Here is a 17,181-nt window from a genome sequence, read left to right as displayed (position 1 = left end):
TTGTCGAACCCTTCCACCAGTTCGCGTAGCTCAGTGCTCATGTGCTTGGTGTTACCGAACCGCTTTTGCAGTAACTCCCACGCCACAGTGTTGTGGTCTGCAGTAAATTTCACATTCGCGATCTCCGTTTTGGCAGGACCGTCAAGTTGATTCCGCAGATAGTGAAACTTTTCAATATTTGGCAATTCCAACGAGTGAATCAGCGACACGAAGAGATCTCGAAAAGGCATACAATCCTCGTAGCTCCCAGCGATAGTAGGCAATTTAACGTGTTGGGTAGAAGGGGTGGTGTGGGCGGACTGCGAAACCATGGGCAGGGCTTGGGCTTGATCGGGAAGCTCCCGAATTTTAGACTGCAGGAATGCTTTGACCGTAAAATATTTATTTTGGAAGGCACTCCGAACGTTTGCGTACCTCTCCGGTTTGGACCACTTTTTCTCACCACTCTCACTTTTATCCTCACCCTTATCCTCACCTCTCTCCTCCTCGCCGGACCCCTTCTCACTCACTGTCCGCCTCCGTGATGGCATCATCGATTTTGTCCCACAGCGCACACTGGGAAAAAAGGGACCCGTAGCCCCATGAATTAGATGCCGCTGAAATTTTAACTTGGAAATATATGTTTATTATGTAAAAAAATCCGGGGAATCGAATGGTGATGGTTTCGTCTGCCGGAGATAATGGGAAAGGGTCAATTTTGCCCAAATATCCCCTAAAATGCAACTTTTTTATATTATATGCTACATTACGAGAAATACCGCAGGTTTTTAGACTTCAAAATAAGTGAACTTTGTGTAAAAAACTATGACAAATCGATTGGTGAAGGTTTCACGTGCCGGAGACACCGAGAAAGGTCTCATTTTGCCCCAATTAACCCTATATTCGATTTTTCATGTAATTTGCTCCACATCGTAAAGTGCCGCAGTTTTTCAGACTTCAAAATAAGTGAACTTTATGTAAAAAACCATGACAAATCGATTGGTGAAGGTTTCACGTGCCGGAGACACCGAGAAAGGTCTCATTTTGCCCCAATTAACCCTATATTCGATTTTTTCATGTAATTTGCTCCACATCGTAAAGTGCCGCAGTTTTTCAGACTTCAAAATAAGTGAACTTTATGTAAAAAACCATGACAAATCGATTGGTGAAGGTTTCACGTGCCGGAGACGCCGAGAAAGGTCTCATTTTGCCCCAATTAACCCTATATTCGATTTTTTCATGTAATTTGCTCCACATCGTAAAGTGCCGCAGTTTTTCAGACTTCAAAATAAGTGAACTTTATGTAAAAACCATGACAAATCGATTGGTGAAGGTTTCACGTGCCGGAGACACCGAGAAAGGTCTTATTTTGCCCCAATTAACCCTATATTCGATTTTTCATGTAATTTGCTCCACATCGTAAAGTGCCGCAGTTTTTCAGACTTCAAAATAAGTGAACTTTATGTAAAAAACCATGACAAATCGATTGGTGAAGGTTTCACGTGCCGGAGACACCGAGAAAGGTCTCATTTTGCCCCAATTAACCCTATATTCGATTTTTTCATGTAATTTGCTCCACATCGTAAAGTGCCGCAGTTTTTCAGACTTCAAAATAAGTGAACTTTATGTAAAAAACCATGACAAATCGATTGGTGAAGGTTTCACGTGCCGGAGACACCGAGAAAGGTCTTATTTTGCCCCAATTAACCCTATATTTGATTTTTCATGTAATTTGCTCCACATCGTAAAGTGCCGCAGTTTTTCAGACTTCAAAATAAGTGAACTTTATGTAAAAACGTTACTTAATCCACCTTTAGGTGGTTGGTGCCTTCCTCTCATTTATCGAGAAATTAAAAGTGCAACATCCCTGTTTGAAAAATGTCGCACGTCGTGCGAGCTGTCGCGCGGTTTTGATTTTACCGTTTCGATATCGATTGGTCGAAAGGACGACAAACGGACGACAAACACTCGACATGCCCGACATTGTTTTTTCCATCGATTTTCCTTCAATTTGACGTCACGATTTTCGTCGACGCAGTTTGACAGTTCTCTTCAGTTGGTCTTGTTTGGACTTGATCAAATCAGAGAAACTTTGAACCGAATCGAACCAGTTTACGTTGTTGAAAAGTTCGTGTGGATTTTTGCCGGTTGATTGGTAAGTTGTGTTGCTTTTTTTGCGAGCGGCTTTATCACAGCAATATTTATATTCCAGATTTTCTGATTTCGGCCTTCGTGGTGGAGGAGGAGGAGAACGGGTCACATCGTTGCTCCGGCGGGCCATGCCGGAAGACGGGAAGGGGAGCACCCGGTCTGTGATCGAGGAAGCGGATTGGTGTTTAACTTTCCGCGGGATGTGGCGGTGCATGGTTTTTATACGGTGAGTTGGGTTTTTGAAACGATAGAGGAGGTGTGCATCGTAGTGTTTCCCTTCCCATTTGGACGACGAAAAATAAATGAGGACGATGAAAGTGTGAGGGGGAAAGGGCTGGGGGTGGGGACTGGACAATTTAAAACCTGAAACCATCACAAATTCTAAACAATAATATTCTATTTTTTCAATTCTGATTCTTTTCAATTCCACAATTCAAATTTTCTAAGATTCAAATAAATATAAAATAATACAATTAAATGGTATGGTTTCGTTCAAAAATATGATAAAAATTAAAAATATACACTCAAACCCCGATGGTTTGACACCAACAGTTTGTCACTTTTTAGTTTGACTTTGAAAACAAGACATATATATTATAAAATTATAAAATTATAAAATTATAAAATTATAAAATTATAAAATTATAAAATTATAAAATTATAAAATTATAAAATTATAAAATTATAAAATTATAAAATTATAAAATTATAAAATTATAAAATTATAAAATTATAAAATTATAAAATTATAAAATTATAAAATTATAAAATTATAAAATTATAAAATTATAAAATTATAAAATTATAAAATTATAAAATTATAAAATTATAAAATTATAAAATTATAAAATTATAAAATTATAAAATTATAAAATTATAAAATTATAAAATTATAAAATTATAAAATTATAAAATTATAAAATATAAAATATAAATTATAAAATTATAAAATTATAAAATTATAAAATTATAAAATTATAAAATTATAAAATTATAAAATTATAAAATTATAAAATTATAAAATTATAAAATTATAAAATTATAAAATTATAAAATTATAAAATTATAAAATTATAAAATTATAAAATTATAAAATTATAAAATTATAAAATTATAAAATTATAAAATTATAAAATTATAAAATTATAAAATTATAAAATTATAAAATTATAAAATTATAAAATTATAAAATTATAAAATTATAAAATTATAAAATTATAAAATTATAAAATTATAAAATTATAAAATTATAAAATTATAAAATTATAAAATTAAAATTATAAAATTATAAAATTATAAAATTATAAAATTATAAAATTATAAAATTATAAAATTATAAAATTATAAAATTATAAAATTATAAAATTATAAAATTATAAAATTATAAAATTATAAAATTATAAAATTATAAAATTATAAAATTATAAAATTATAAAATTATAAAATTATAAAATTATAAAATTATAAAATTATAAAATTATAAAATTATAAAATTATAAAATTATAAAATTATAAAATTATAAAATTATAAAATTATAAAATTATAAAATTATAAAATTATAAAATTATAAAATTATAAAATTATAAAATTATAAAATTATAAAATTATAAAATTATAAAATTATAAAATTATAAAATTATAAAATTATAAAATTATAAAATTATAAAATTATAAAATTATAAAATTATTATAAAATTATAAAATTATAAAATTATAAAATTATAAAATTATAAAATTATAAAATTATAAAATTATAAAATTATAAAATTATAAAATTATAAAATTATAAAATTATAAAATTATAAAATTATAAAATTATAAAATTATAAAATTATAAAATTATAAAATTATAAAATTATAAAATTATAAAATTATAAAATTATAAAATTATAAAATTATAAAATTATAAAATTATAAAATCATAAATTCAAAAATTTCTATAAATCACATACTCTTATATTTTCAAATTGTATCATTCTCAAAATTCTTGATATTCTCAAAACTTTTTTTAAAAATATCAAAGATTTTATTTTTATTTTAAAATTATTCAGATATTTTAAATTTTAACGATTCTAACATTAAAACATTTCATAATTGCTTAAAAACTTTAAAGTTCATTGCTTTTTTAGCAAGGACTTCAGAGTCCCAAGAAACAAAATTCTCCATACAAATTTTTGATAAAAAATTAACATGCGTTGATGTTGATTTATCTGAAATTAAAAATGTTTGAATTTTGTTGTTGTTTTTTTTCCTATTTTTTTCCTAAAAATTTACAAGTTTAAATTGACCAAATTTTTTTTATTTTACATTGAAAGTTAAATTTTACATTTTTAGTTATGTTTTTGAATGATTTAGCCAAATGACGTAATCTTTTTTCAGGTAACCAAAAATATTCCAATCGAATCCTGCTGACAACCCAGCGTTTCCGTATTGTCCCACGGAACGGAAGCTGTAACGATCGCAAAAACACCTGCACTGGAAGTGCGTATACCAACGTTGTCCCGTAGGCCATCAATCTGTGAGAATTAAATAGAAGCGCCGCTCCAGTGCCGTATCTACACGCTGGTGTCGACTCCAAAGATGGCTGACAAAGTCCGGCCAAGATGCCGAAGCGACGAGATGAGCTGAAAGGCCAATCGGAAGACAACGCCAAAAACCACGTGAAGATCGCGACACACAACAAGAAAAATTAATGAATGTTTGTGAAATCGAGTGAAAAAGATTAATTAACAGAAAAAATATATCTAAAAATAATTTAAAATATTTTTTCTTTTATTTTTACTGCAACATAACCTAAAAAACAGCACACGACAAAGGCACGACAACCTAAATAACAAAACCGTGCGACGTCGGTCGAATGTCGTACGACAATGTCGAACAATTTCGATGATCGATCGCACGACAAATACGACATTTTGGTGCAAAAACGTATGACATTCGTGCGAAAGTCGCACGACATTGTCGTGCGACGTCGTACGGTTGCACGGACGACAAACGACGGACGTCCGACGGACTTTTCAGTCAGGGATGGAGTAAAACTTTTTGGCAAGATGGTGTGAAGTTTTCTATGACAGCTGCGAAAGTTTCACTCCATGTTACCGGCTCACATCTCTCTTTTTAATTTCTCGATTGAATTACCCCCTGTTCAAGATATTTGCAAGAGAAATCCCAATTCGGCATTGTATTCATTCGAACAATCCAGCAAATGCCACCACCTGTCATTTTTGACACTTCGCACAGAAACGAAACAAAAACACTGCGCTGTCGAATCGTCAGAAAATTTTCACGATCCTTTGCCATTCGGATGTTCCGTGTGCTATAGATTAACTGCCTGTTTGTACGGATAAAATCGTCGGAGGTGCAGGTGAGGACCCGGCTGCAGTTCGGGCCGCGAGTGGCCTTTTACGGAAGAGGTCACTTAGCGCGCATTTCCGAATAGCTGCCGAAAATTTTCCGTCTAGTTTGCTCAAGTAATTGCCACTCATAACAAAGCGATTTTCTACTATTCTTGGTCCTCTTTCTAGCAATAACAATGTTCGGTGTGTTCCGAAATGGCGTCCACTTCCTGAACCGGACGACGCCCATGAAGCCGATTCTTGAGTTGCGAGTGCTCAGTCTGCTGACGATCAGTTCGTGTTACATTTACGACAAAACGCTGCGCGGTTCGAAGCTGTGCAGTTTGGCATGGGTATTGCATTGCACCGGCTGTAATTTCCATTTAAATGTTTAAAGCACTAGTGTAAACTTGTGAACGCATTAACTTTGAATAAAATTGAAACTGGAAATGGGTATCACGACATTTAATTCCCATAAGAATCAAGAGGTCCCCATGTTCGGATTTGACTCGCTACAGCAGATTTTAGTGTATGTTCAAACATATGATTACTTACCAGACTACGAAACGTTAAATGAATACCTAATAAATGATGTTTAAGTGCTTATTACTATTGATAGGGTTGTCAGATCTATCTATTATCCAAATAATGACTTGTCGCATGATGGAACCGGACACCTTTTTAATCAAAATATCTGAGATCCGGTCTCCAAAAAGTGTATAAATAACACATAAGTGTTTATAACTTTTGATAGCATTATCAGACCTTCGATGTTTTAGGCTTATTTTGAAGGTCTTTCAATTATCTAACTAACGACGAGTTGCATTATGGACCCGGACATAATTTTCTCAGAAATATCTGAGATCCAGCCTCCCAAAAGTGTATAAATAACACATAAGTGCTAATAACTTTGGAAAGGGTCGTCAGATTTTCGATGTTATAGGCTCATTTGAAAGGTCTTTTGATTACCTATCCAACGATGGGTCGCATGATAGATCCGGACAACTTTTTCACCAAAATATTTGAGATCCGGCCTCTGAAATGTGTACAAATGACACTTAAGTGCTCATAACTTTTGATAGGGTTATCAGATCTTCAATGTTTTGGGCTCATTAGAAAGGTCTTTCAATTATCCAACTAGCAACGAATCGCATGATGGACCCGGCCAACATTTTCATCGAAATATTTGAAATCCGGCCTCTAAAATGTGTTCAAATGACACTTAATTGCTCATAACTTTTGATAGGATTATCAGATCTTCAATCTTTTGGGCTTGTTGGAAAGGTCTTTTGATTACCTATCCAACGATGGGTAGCATGATAGATCCGGACAACTTTTTCATCAAAATATTTAAGATCCGGCTTCTGAAATGTATACAAATGACACTTAAGTGCTCATAACTTTTGATAGGGTTATCAGATCTTCAAGGTTTGGGGCTCATTAGGAAGGTCTTTCAAATACCTTTCTAAAAATGTATGATCAGACGGGTTTTCTTACAAAAACCACCCTTTTTACATTCTTTCAAACTTTAGCCAGAAGCGTTTTTTTAGCATAACTTTTGAAATACTTAACAAAACTTCATAATAGTTAATATAGGTCTTGTGGGACCCTAAGACGGATCGAATGAGACCAGAACGGCCCAAATCGGTTCAGCCAGTCCGGAGATAATTGAGTGCATTTTTTTCGGTGCACGGACTTACAGACATACACACGCACAGACATTTGCTCAGAATTTGATTCTGAGTCGATAGGTATACGTGAAGGTAGGTCTACGAGGTCGAATTAAGAAGTTCATTTTTCGAGTGATTTTATAGCCTTTCCTCAGTAAGGTGAGGAAGGCAAAAACTATGACAAATCGATTGGTGAAGGTTTCACGTGCCGGAGACACCGAGAAAGGTCTCATTTTGCCCCAATTAACCCTATATTCGATTTTTCATGTAATTTGCTCCACATCGTAAAGTGCCGCAGTTTTTCAGACTTCAAAATAAGTGAACTTTATGTAAAAAACCATGACAAATCGATTGGTGAAGGTTTCACGTGCCGGAGACACCGAGAAAGGTCTCATTTTGCCCCAATTAACCCTATATTCGATTTTTTCATGTAATTTGCTCCACATCGTGAAGTGCCGCAGTTTTTCAGACTTCAAAATAAGTGAACTTTATGTAAAAAACCATGACAAATCGATTGGTGAAGGTTTCACGTGCCGGAGACGCCGAGAAAGGTCTCATTTTGCCCCAATTAACCCTATATTCGATTTTTCATGTAATTTGCTCCACATCGTAAAGTGCCGCAGTTTTTCAGACTTCAAAATAAGTGAACTTTATGTAAAAAACCATGACAAATCGATTGGTGAAGGCTTCACGTGCCGGAGACACCGAGAAAGGTCTTATTTTGCCCCAATTAACCCTATATTCGATTTTTTCATGTAATTTGCTCCACATCGTAAAGTGCCGCAGTTTTTTAGACTTCAAAATAAGTGAACTTTATGTAAAAAACCATGACAAATCGATTGGTGAAAGTTAAAATTTCAGCGTTAAAATTTCAGCGGCATCTAATTCATGGGGCTACGGGTCCCTTTTTTCCCAGTGTGCAGCGGTTCGAGCTTCTCCAGCCGCATAACCAGCTCGCCGGCCTGCTTGCTGGCGTCGTAGCTCTCCATGAAAGCGTAGATCCCGTTGAACGACGTCATCAGGTGCAGGCGGGTCACGGTTGAGCGTCGAGACATTGTGGCAAATGGAAGAATGCGCAGCTAAAATAAACAAGCACGAAAGGAGCACCCTTGGGATGCGCGGGGAAATATTGGAATGGTACTAACCGATTGCCAATTAATTCGTGCCTTGAATTAATTATGCACAGAGACGCATCGAGCTCTACAGGCTCAATAAAAACTCCTTACCTGCTCTGTATGGTAGAACAGAGCTAAGCTCTGTATACAGCGAACAGAGCCAGCTCTGTATGGGGAAAAATAATATTGATTTGCAATAATCTCAAAAACGATAAGTTTTAGAAAGTTGACATGTTCTAGAAAGTTGCTGGTACCAAAAGGTTCTATATTATTGTCTCAGACGTCATTACAATTTGATTGATTTTAGTTGTGCAAAACAAGAAAAAACTATTTATTTTCTAAGATACAAGGTATAGAATATTTTTGTTTTCGACAAAGTTGCTCAACTACCAAAAATGAACAACTCTCTCGAAGACACCGAAATAAAAAATAAAAACTATTTTTATAATAAATACTGCTTGCGACAAAGCGACCGCGTCGTAGGCACAGGTAATATGGTAATCGCCGTCAATTAGTGGCACAGTCCGTGGGATGAGTGCCAAACCGTTGGGAATCAGGCCAATCCTTGGCCGGGATCGGGTGAGATGACGCTCGGGAAATGGCGCTAATCTCGGGAACCTCGATGGCGGTACGTCCTTTGTACCTCATCGACAAAGAACTTGGAATTTGTAGGGCTCCTCCGACAATATCCAATTGTCCGCGGTGGTCTATTGTGCGTCCTTGCGACAATGGCGTTCCGATCGGCTTGGTCCGGCGTGCTCGGGCGTGCTCCGCGGAAACCGACTCCAGGCGGGTACCTTCAACCGATTCGGTTCGAAGGACCAATGTTGGAACCGGTGTCTACGCCGAGACACCTCCTCGACAGCCGGGATTGTCCTCAGTAGGACGGGGAGTGGACTGTAAAGACTCCTTGGTTGGGCTTGGTCCGGATCGAAGAAGAAGAGTCCTGGTCGTCGGTTCTGGGTGATCTTTATTAGGTGTGCCCTTTAGCAGGGGCTGGGTGATACTGGATGGGGATTACATTTTGGGGTGCCTTTTTATAGTCGGTGGCAAGGTCAAACTCAAGATCTGGAACAATAGGGGCTGCGAACTACCATGAGGATCAACAAAAGACCAATTGTTGGTGCCGTGTGCACAGAAATGGGGATTAGAAAAAGTCTTGAAGGTCAGCAAGTTATGGGATCGTGTGCAGAACTAAATCTAGGGTGAATATCCTAATTGCGTACGCAACATACCGGCCACCAATGGAATACCAATTCCATTCAAAAACTACAAACTACAAAGATTATTTGCAAGTCACACTTCTTAGTCTAGCACTTCACAGTCTTCAGATGTCGCCGCCGACTCGTTGAGCAGCTCATCGGGTGGGTAACGGACCTCTTCGGCTTCGGGGTTGTCCTTGGGTGTCGTTGCCGACGACTTCGGCTCAGTTGATCTCCAGGTGAGGTTGACGCCAGCGTGCGTGGAGCGCCAGGCCAGCTTTGGTCACATGTTGGTGAAGAATTGGCGAGTCCCAAGCTCGTTGGCGCCTTTCGTTGATCTGCTTGCTTGATGGGTGTGGCCGTGCTTCGGGAGGCAGCCAGTCGCCTTCGGTTGCGGCTGGGGTCACTACGGCAGCGTACCATGGGCGTAGCGTAGCCCACGTTGACCTTCGTGCCGACAGTTCGGTGGAGAGAGGAGGTTTTGCGCTTGAGATCGGGTGGGCGACCACACAGAAAAAAATTGTGTAAATTGGGAAGCTTTAATTTTGGAAGGTTGAATATTACCTCTTTTATGATGTAATTTTACCTCAATTTAGACTGAAAAAGTGACATTACACCAGAAAAGTGGTAAAATTACACATTTCCAGAGGTAAAATTACACCTTTTTTCTGACATAAAAGATGTACCCCTTCCCAGATGTAATATTACCATGATTTTTTTTTCTGTGCACGACTGTTCGTGTCGAACTTCTTCCGTGCCATGTTACGGGTATTGCTTTCAAACGGGGGGCCTGCGTGCAGCAGGGGGCTGTGAGCTGACGCCATCGGGGGGAAACGCTTTGCCAAAAGATAGAACGTTTGCTTTCGGGCGCTTGTCGGTTGATCGCGCCGGCCACCAACGGGGAGTGCACCTCTGTCGAAGAGCGGGTCGACCTCGAGCCAGCACTGAGCTTGAACCACGCTCCAAGCCGGCGAGAAATCCTCTGAAGCCAGGTACGCCGAGGTTGTGGGTGGAACGCCAGGTTGCTTCAGCTGCAGACAGCCAACGAGGGCGTTGGGGGATCTCGTCCGCGACGAGTATCGTCCGAGTAAGGAGAGTTCGAGCTTGATAAAATCTGGGGGAGTGACGCCAGCGAGCATTGCGTGGGCGTCCAGTTTGCGAGTTCCGACGTTATCCTCAAGTGAGCCGTGCTTGGGAGACGCAGAGCGCTTGAACCGGATCGCTGCCGATTCGAGTGAGCACGAGTGAGCCAGAGTGTTCACCGCGCTGCCAGCCAGGGGAGTGAGCTGCTGAGTGAGCTTGCCGGTAGTGCCGAGCGCGTGTAGCTCAGTTTTACAAATTCCCGGGAGTACAGGGCCAGCAGTGCACTGTATCCGATGCAGCCAATCCTGGAGACTGCCACCAGCAAAACTTGGACAACAGCGCAGACTGCGTCGCAGCTGCGCTTCGGTGACGATGCTTTGTAGCGAGACGACAATCAAATCGATCGTGAGCCGATGGGGGAAGGTTGAACCTTGAGCGAGTTTGGCCTTTCTTTCAGGCCGGTGAGCCTCGACCTTGGCAGGAAGGGACGAGGGGTAGTCGAACTCCACAGCTTCCGACAGGGAAGCTCTAGATGCAGCACCCAGTGGGACAATATAAATTTCCCGAGAGACTGCCGGCTGAGGGTGGTTGTGTTCGGGGGTTGGTGTGATGGTGAGGGCTTCTGTTTGTGTGAGTGAGGTGAGAGTACTTTCCGAGGGTTGCGAGACGGCATTCTTTCGTGACCTCGTCAGAGGTGGCCGATCACCAGGGGAGGGAAGATGCAACGAAAAGTGATGTTTCTGCCTGCATCGCCAGCAGGGGTTCGAGAAGCAGTCACGCGTGGGGTGGCTGGCCGACAGACAGTTCTGGCAGAGTTTATTCTGCAGGACAACTTCCTGTTTCTGATCGTACGGCAATCGTAGATACTGCACGCACACAGTTGTGCGATGGGGCCGAGAGCACACAGAACAACCGCTGGGGATAGGAACAGCGGGCGGACAGAGCGCAGCGGCTTGATCAGGTGTAGTCGACCCATGTGACACCAAGAAGTCACGCAGCCGGTTGTAGCGATCCTCCATGTCCACTCTCTGGTTGGTGTACTCACCGCGCATCGCCTGTCGATAGCTCAAGATCGACCAATGCGGTCATGTGGCGTTTGAACAGCTCGTCCAGCCGTTGAATACGGAACGGAACTTTCTCGCAATCAAGTTCAATATTGAATGCGTCCACAAAACGTTCAATAATTAAGATGGAAGCTCTAGTGACGCGCACGAGCGTCGAGAGCTCACGTAGCTTCCACATCTTTCACTCGGTTTATAAATTGTTTGTTTCACTCACCTCAGCCGCTCCAAACCAACTTACGAATCGTCTGTGACTGGCCAGCGGCGTCAGCCACGTGCTTGGGCAGGTTTTGACGACAAACCTGGGACAACGGGGATCAGGAGCGTGCAGCAGGTTGTCCGAGATCTTCAGGAGTGCTGTTTGGTTTACCGTACCGCTAGGTTGACCAGCGATAGCAGTTCGAGACGCCACGTGCTTGCTCAGCAATGGCGGTTACAAAATGGCGACTTGCTCAGGAACCACGCACTTCAAACGACCGCGTCACGTGGGCCGCGCAGCAATGGCGGCTTCTGCAGCGAGCGTGTATCACTACTCCGCCGACACCAGGTCGGAAACGGCAAAGCTTCTTCTGGAACCATAAATCCCTTTCTCACTTTTGGATCGCCACGTGATCCGCACAGCAATGGCGGCTTCACACACTTTAATTCCGATGACCACGCCACGCTGTCTGCGCAGCGATGACGGTCTTCACTATCCACAATCTCTTTGTTCTTCACTTTTGCTCACTTTTTGTTCACACACTTTTCAGTTTCGGACACGGTTGAACAATCGTTCTCGATCACGTGTCTGGGCAGCGCCAGGTGCCACCAGGATCGCGCCGGCTCGGTTGAGCCACGCGCAGCGTTCAACGTTCGAATCGGGGGGTACACGTTCTTCAACCACTTTCACCAGCGACGGTGGCTCGCCGAAGCTCACCACCGTGCTCTTCCGAAGTACCTTCGGGGCTTCTGGGGAGTCCGGAATGAATCCGGTACGGCCACGCTTGACCGTCCAACACTTAAAGCAACCACGTGCTGTTCCGAATGCTCCGACGAGCTTCGGGGGCTTCCGGAAAGAATCTGATTCACTATTGTCCACTTTTCACTAGCAACGGTAACACGTGCTCTTCCGAGCTGGACGGGGGTAACCGGGATTGACCGGCACTTGATCACGATCACTTTCACAAACAACTTCCGCGCGACACAGGAACCATCTTTCGCTACCAGACTAAGCTTGAGGGGGGAGGGAGGCAACGCCAGGTGCCAACCCAAGCGACGGCGGCTCGCACAGGAGCTCCACACCGTGCTTCCAATGCTCGTGAAGAGCGAGGCGAGGGGTACACTTCGAGGGGTCCGGGTCCATCCGGCTCGAAGGACCAAAAAATGTCTACGCCGAGACACCTCCTCGACAGCCGGGATTGTCCTCAGCAGGACGGGGAGTGGACTGTAAAGACTCCTTGGTTGGGCTTGATCCGGCTCGAAGGACCAAAAAATGTCTACGCCGAGACACCTCCTCGACAGCCGGGATTGTCCTCAGTAGGACGGGGAGTGGACTGTAAAGACTCCTTGGTTGGGCTTGGTCCGGATCGAAGAAGAAGAGTCCTGGTCGTCGGTTCTGGGTGATCTTTATTAGGTGTGCCCTTTAGCCGGGGCTGGGTGATACTGGATGGGGATTACATTTTGAGGTGCCTTTTTATAGTCGGTGGCAAGGTCAAACTCAAGATCTGGAACAATAGGGGCTGCGAACTACCATGAGGATCAACAAAAGACCAATTGTTGGTGCCGTGTGCACAGAAATGGGGATTAGAAAAAGTCTTGAAGGTCAGCAAGTTATGGGATCGTGTGCAGAACTAAATCTAGGGTGAATATCCTAATTGCGTACGCAACAACCGGTTTTGGTTGAGGGTACCTGGTTGGTTGTTGGGATTTGGGATGCTCTGGATACCGGGGTTTCCGCGCGGCCACTCCTGTGGCAAGCGGTCCTTAGGGATGACGGCCGGATCCGGGACGGGATGGAGTACTCTGGCGGTCGTTCCTGGCACGTCTTCAGGCCCCTTTCGGATGGGTTTGGAAAAATATTTATTAAAAACCAGACTTATTGGACTTAAATTTATTTAATTCTTAAGTAAAACACAGCTTGTTAAATGGTGTCGAGGAAGGTTTTTGCGTGCGGGTCTTCGCGGAATGAAGCGCTGAAGCGTACTGTTGCGCAAGCTGGATCGCAGAATCCTCGAAGGCTCACCAGCGGAGATCGCAGTCCAGTTTCTCTCTCACCTCTTCTCTCGCGGCCTTCGCGGCGAAATGGCGATCAGAGGGATCTGCCGTTCACGGTTTAGAACTCTCGGTCCACACGGTCCGAAAGGTTAACAGAAACCAAACAGGAGAGTAGCCGCATTGAACCATTGAACCGAGTCCAGTGGCAGCGCGTTTAGAAACAGCTCATGACCCGGAGGTTGGCTAGAGGATTAAGTATTAGGTCAGCTGCTCTCGTCACTCGTTGAGGCAGGTCAGGTCATCAACCCTTGTCCGCCGGTCATCGATCCCGGAAATCCTTCCGTTTTTGTTGGTTCCATCAGCGACCGCGATCGCCCGTCTCTCGAGAGGATCACTGTGATCACCTATACCGCGATCAGCTGCTGTTGTAGGTTTCGTGGCAGAATGGTCTCTCACGTTGGATGGTCACAGTTGACCCGAACATAGATGCAGGGTTTTTAGTAGTGACCGCTCCAACAGGTAGGACTGTATTAATGATAAGTCCTACTAAAATCGGATTAAATCTGCTACTACCAGACTCAGCAAGAGCACGTCGACGCACCAACGCACACGGGTGTGATTGTAAACCGCGCGTTCGGAAGAAATTTGGAAAGTTTCACCAACGGTAATGACCCGCGTGTGTTTCTTTTGTAGAAACTTCCGTGCTTCCGCCATCTTACCAAGTGCGCCCTCATCAAGCGTAACAACGACGGTTCAGCGGACCTGCAGAAACCTGCACCAGCAAGAGGTAACTTCTGCTCTGGCGAATTACTCTGCCCAACATCAAAATCAACGCGTTTTTGCACAGCGTCAGTCCCATTTGCCTTCAGGGCACGAGACGTAGGTGACGAAGGAGCAAACACGGCGGTGTTTTCATCATCTCCATCACCGACAGCGGAAGTCAAATTGGCGGAGATCCTCTCACTAGAGGTAAGAAGATGAAGAAGGTGCGGTTCATGTCGGAGATGTTTTAAGAGTTTTTTGGTGAACACTCGAGCTAGTCCGGACATTGTGGTTGCACGCCGACCGGATAGCCAGACGTGGCCGCGAGCTTCCACACGAGCTTGAGCGGCGTGAAGGTGCTGTTGCTTGTTTCACGAGGAGCGGTACGCGCGCTAGGCGCATCTGTGTCAACGGCCGTCAGGAGTCAACCAGTTGTGGCTGACTTCGGTGAGCCGACCTTAAGCAGGAGGAGCATGATTCAGCTACAGTGAGAGAGAGACGCTCGCATGCAATAACCGCTAGCATTTAAGCACAAACAAAAAACTATATGTTCCGTTTTTAAATAGTGCCTCGGTAGGCAAAGCTGCAAGAATCGCTTTAGCAAATATTTGAATGTTTACAGAGTCGGTAATACATGAAAGTCATGAAAGTTAAGTTTGCTGTTGGTTTTATGATTTTATGGTTTCATGAAGCTCTTAAACTTTTAAGAACAGCGTTCAGACTGGGTTGACCAACGTGTGCGGCTGTCAGGAACTCGACATGTGTTCGCGACGACAAAAAAGTTTTCGGAGGATCTTCAGCAAACGCTTTTTTAAGCAGTGTAGCTCAAAGATTTAGTCTCCTAGTTCAAATCTGTCGCAAACAGAGTAAATTCGTCAGCAGACGACGGATGGAGCTGATAATCAAATCACTTAAATCGCAAATTCAATCAGTAATTTCCTTCCAGTATCTGATTGAGGAATGATAATGTAAATTCTTGTTTTGTCTACCTACGGTGTCAGCGTGACATTGTCTACGTGACCGATCTTGCTATAGTCTTTTTGCTGGGTCGCGTTTGGGCGATGATTCGAGGGGCACGGTCGGCGTAATCAGCGCAGTCGGCACGGTGTGCTTGCAACACCATGTTTTTCGACAGCCTTAAAAATCATCCTTTATGTTATGTATGTATGTATGTATGTATGTATGTATGTATGTATGTATTTAAACCCCCGTCTTGGCAGGACTTGGCCATGATCACAGTATATTTCAACTGAGACGGTTCGGTTAGTAACCACCATATATCTCAAGAACCTGTAGCGAATACCTTTCTCTGGCTAACGATTTCTTCTGAAACTGTACAGACATAGATCGGTAATGCAGATGACTCGGGCCAGGCAATCCACGACTCCCTCGTCCAGTTCATGAGTATATGAGATGGCCCTGGGCCACGGTGTATTTTTTAGAACAAACTAATGATAAAAAATTCGGTATGTCTGATATTTGGCACCGTGAAAGAAGGGCTCTTTCCCGACATTTTGCGTTATATACCGAAATATTTCGTCGGGGGGTCTAGTGCAACTTTTTTTAAAGATTTTTTTTACGATTTTATGGGATATTTGTTCAAAAAAGTCACAGAAAATCGGTGCATTCATGTTGATATCATTCAAACTTCTTATGAATATGCCTTGGGGATTCTAACCGACTATATTTGACCAATATTAGACCTCCAATAAAAAAAACAAACCAAATTTACCAGATTTCTAGCTTTCTTTGAAATAACCCCAAAATCCAAGCTGGAAACCCCGATACGACCGAATCTAAATCTTTTCTTTGTACAATTTGTCATGAAATAACAGCAACACATTGTCCGGATACAAATTTGAGCATTAAACAATGCAAAACATAAATTATTTATTTAATAAGCTGTTTATTACCCAATAGGTTCCGAAAATTATTTTTTCAATCCTCGGCCACATAAAACCATTACATTTTTAAACATTTTAGAATCAATCACATTGTAGAAAACAGTTTTCTGAACAATTTCCATAAAAAAGTATCACTTTCGGTTCAATATAAGCAGAGATATGCCCAATTTCCTGAAACAAATAGTGCCTTTCTCCAAAATTTTCTTAATTTAATTACCTTTCACATGATGGGCACTGCCTACTAAGATATTTTTTATGATGATAATATGTTATTAAAACGTAAAAATTATAACAAGTTTTGACGAAATTAATGAAATTATTCTATCCAGGTTTTTAAAAGAAAGCAGAAGGTTCAGGGATCAAATCCCGGTCGGTTCCCTTGAAATTTGGAATCAGGAATTGAACATTGAATATGAACAAAAAACCTTTAAGAATCAGGTGGAATTCGAACTCACACCTTTGGATTGATGGTCTGGGACGCTAACCAGTCGGCCATCATGGAGTTAATGCTCCAGAACTGAATAGATCCGTAGTGGCGAAATAATGTCACAAGGCATAATATATCAAACCATTATATAACTACTAACACCGTCTCAAAACAGCCCACGGTGTATTTTTTCGAGACCTCAATGATAAAAAATTCGGTATGTCTGATATTTGGCACCGTGAAAGAAGGGCTCTTTCCCGACATTTTGCGGTATATACCGAAATATTTCGTCGGGTGG

The 17,181-nt window shown here is 41.5% G+C and overlaps 1 protein-coding gene and 1 long non-coding RNA gene across 3 annotated transcripts in view; both read left to right on the top strand.

Annotated features, from left to right (window-relative positions):
* The window catches only part of LOC119770555 (plexin-B), a 229,288-nt gene that overhangs the window by 165,832 nt on the left and 46,275 nt on the right, over window positions 1-17,181 (top strand). The gene's annotated exons all lie outside the window — the stretch shown is intronic.
* Window positions 1,971-4,698, top strand: LOC119770556. The gene is made up of 3 exons (XR_005278889.1): window positions 1,971-2,134; window positions 2,192-2,356; window positions 4,511-4,698. It is a non-coding gene; the product is annotated as an uncharacterized LOC119770556 (long non-coding RNA).

The sequence above is a fragment of the Culex quinquefasciatus genome, chromosome 3 (assembly GCF_015732765.1).
Source record: "Culex quinquefasciatus strain JHB chromosome 3, VPISU_Cqui_1.0_pri_paternal, whole genome shotgun sequence".
In the NCBI taxonomy this organism is placed as follows: domain Eukaryota; kingdom Metazoa; phylum Arthropoda; class Insecta; order Diptera; family Culicidae; genus Culex; species Culex quinquefasciatus.
Note: the sequence above shows the minus strand (reverse complement) of the source record. Positions and strands in the feature narration are given on the sequence as shown.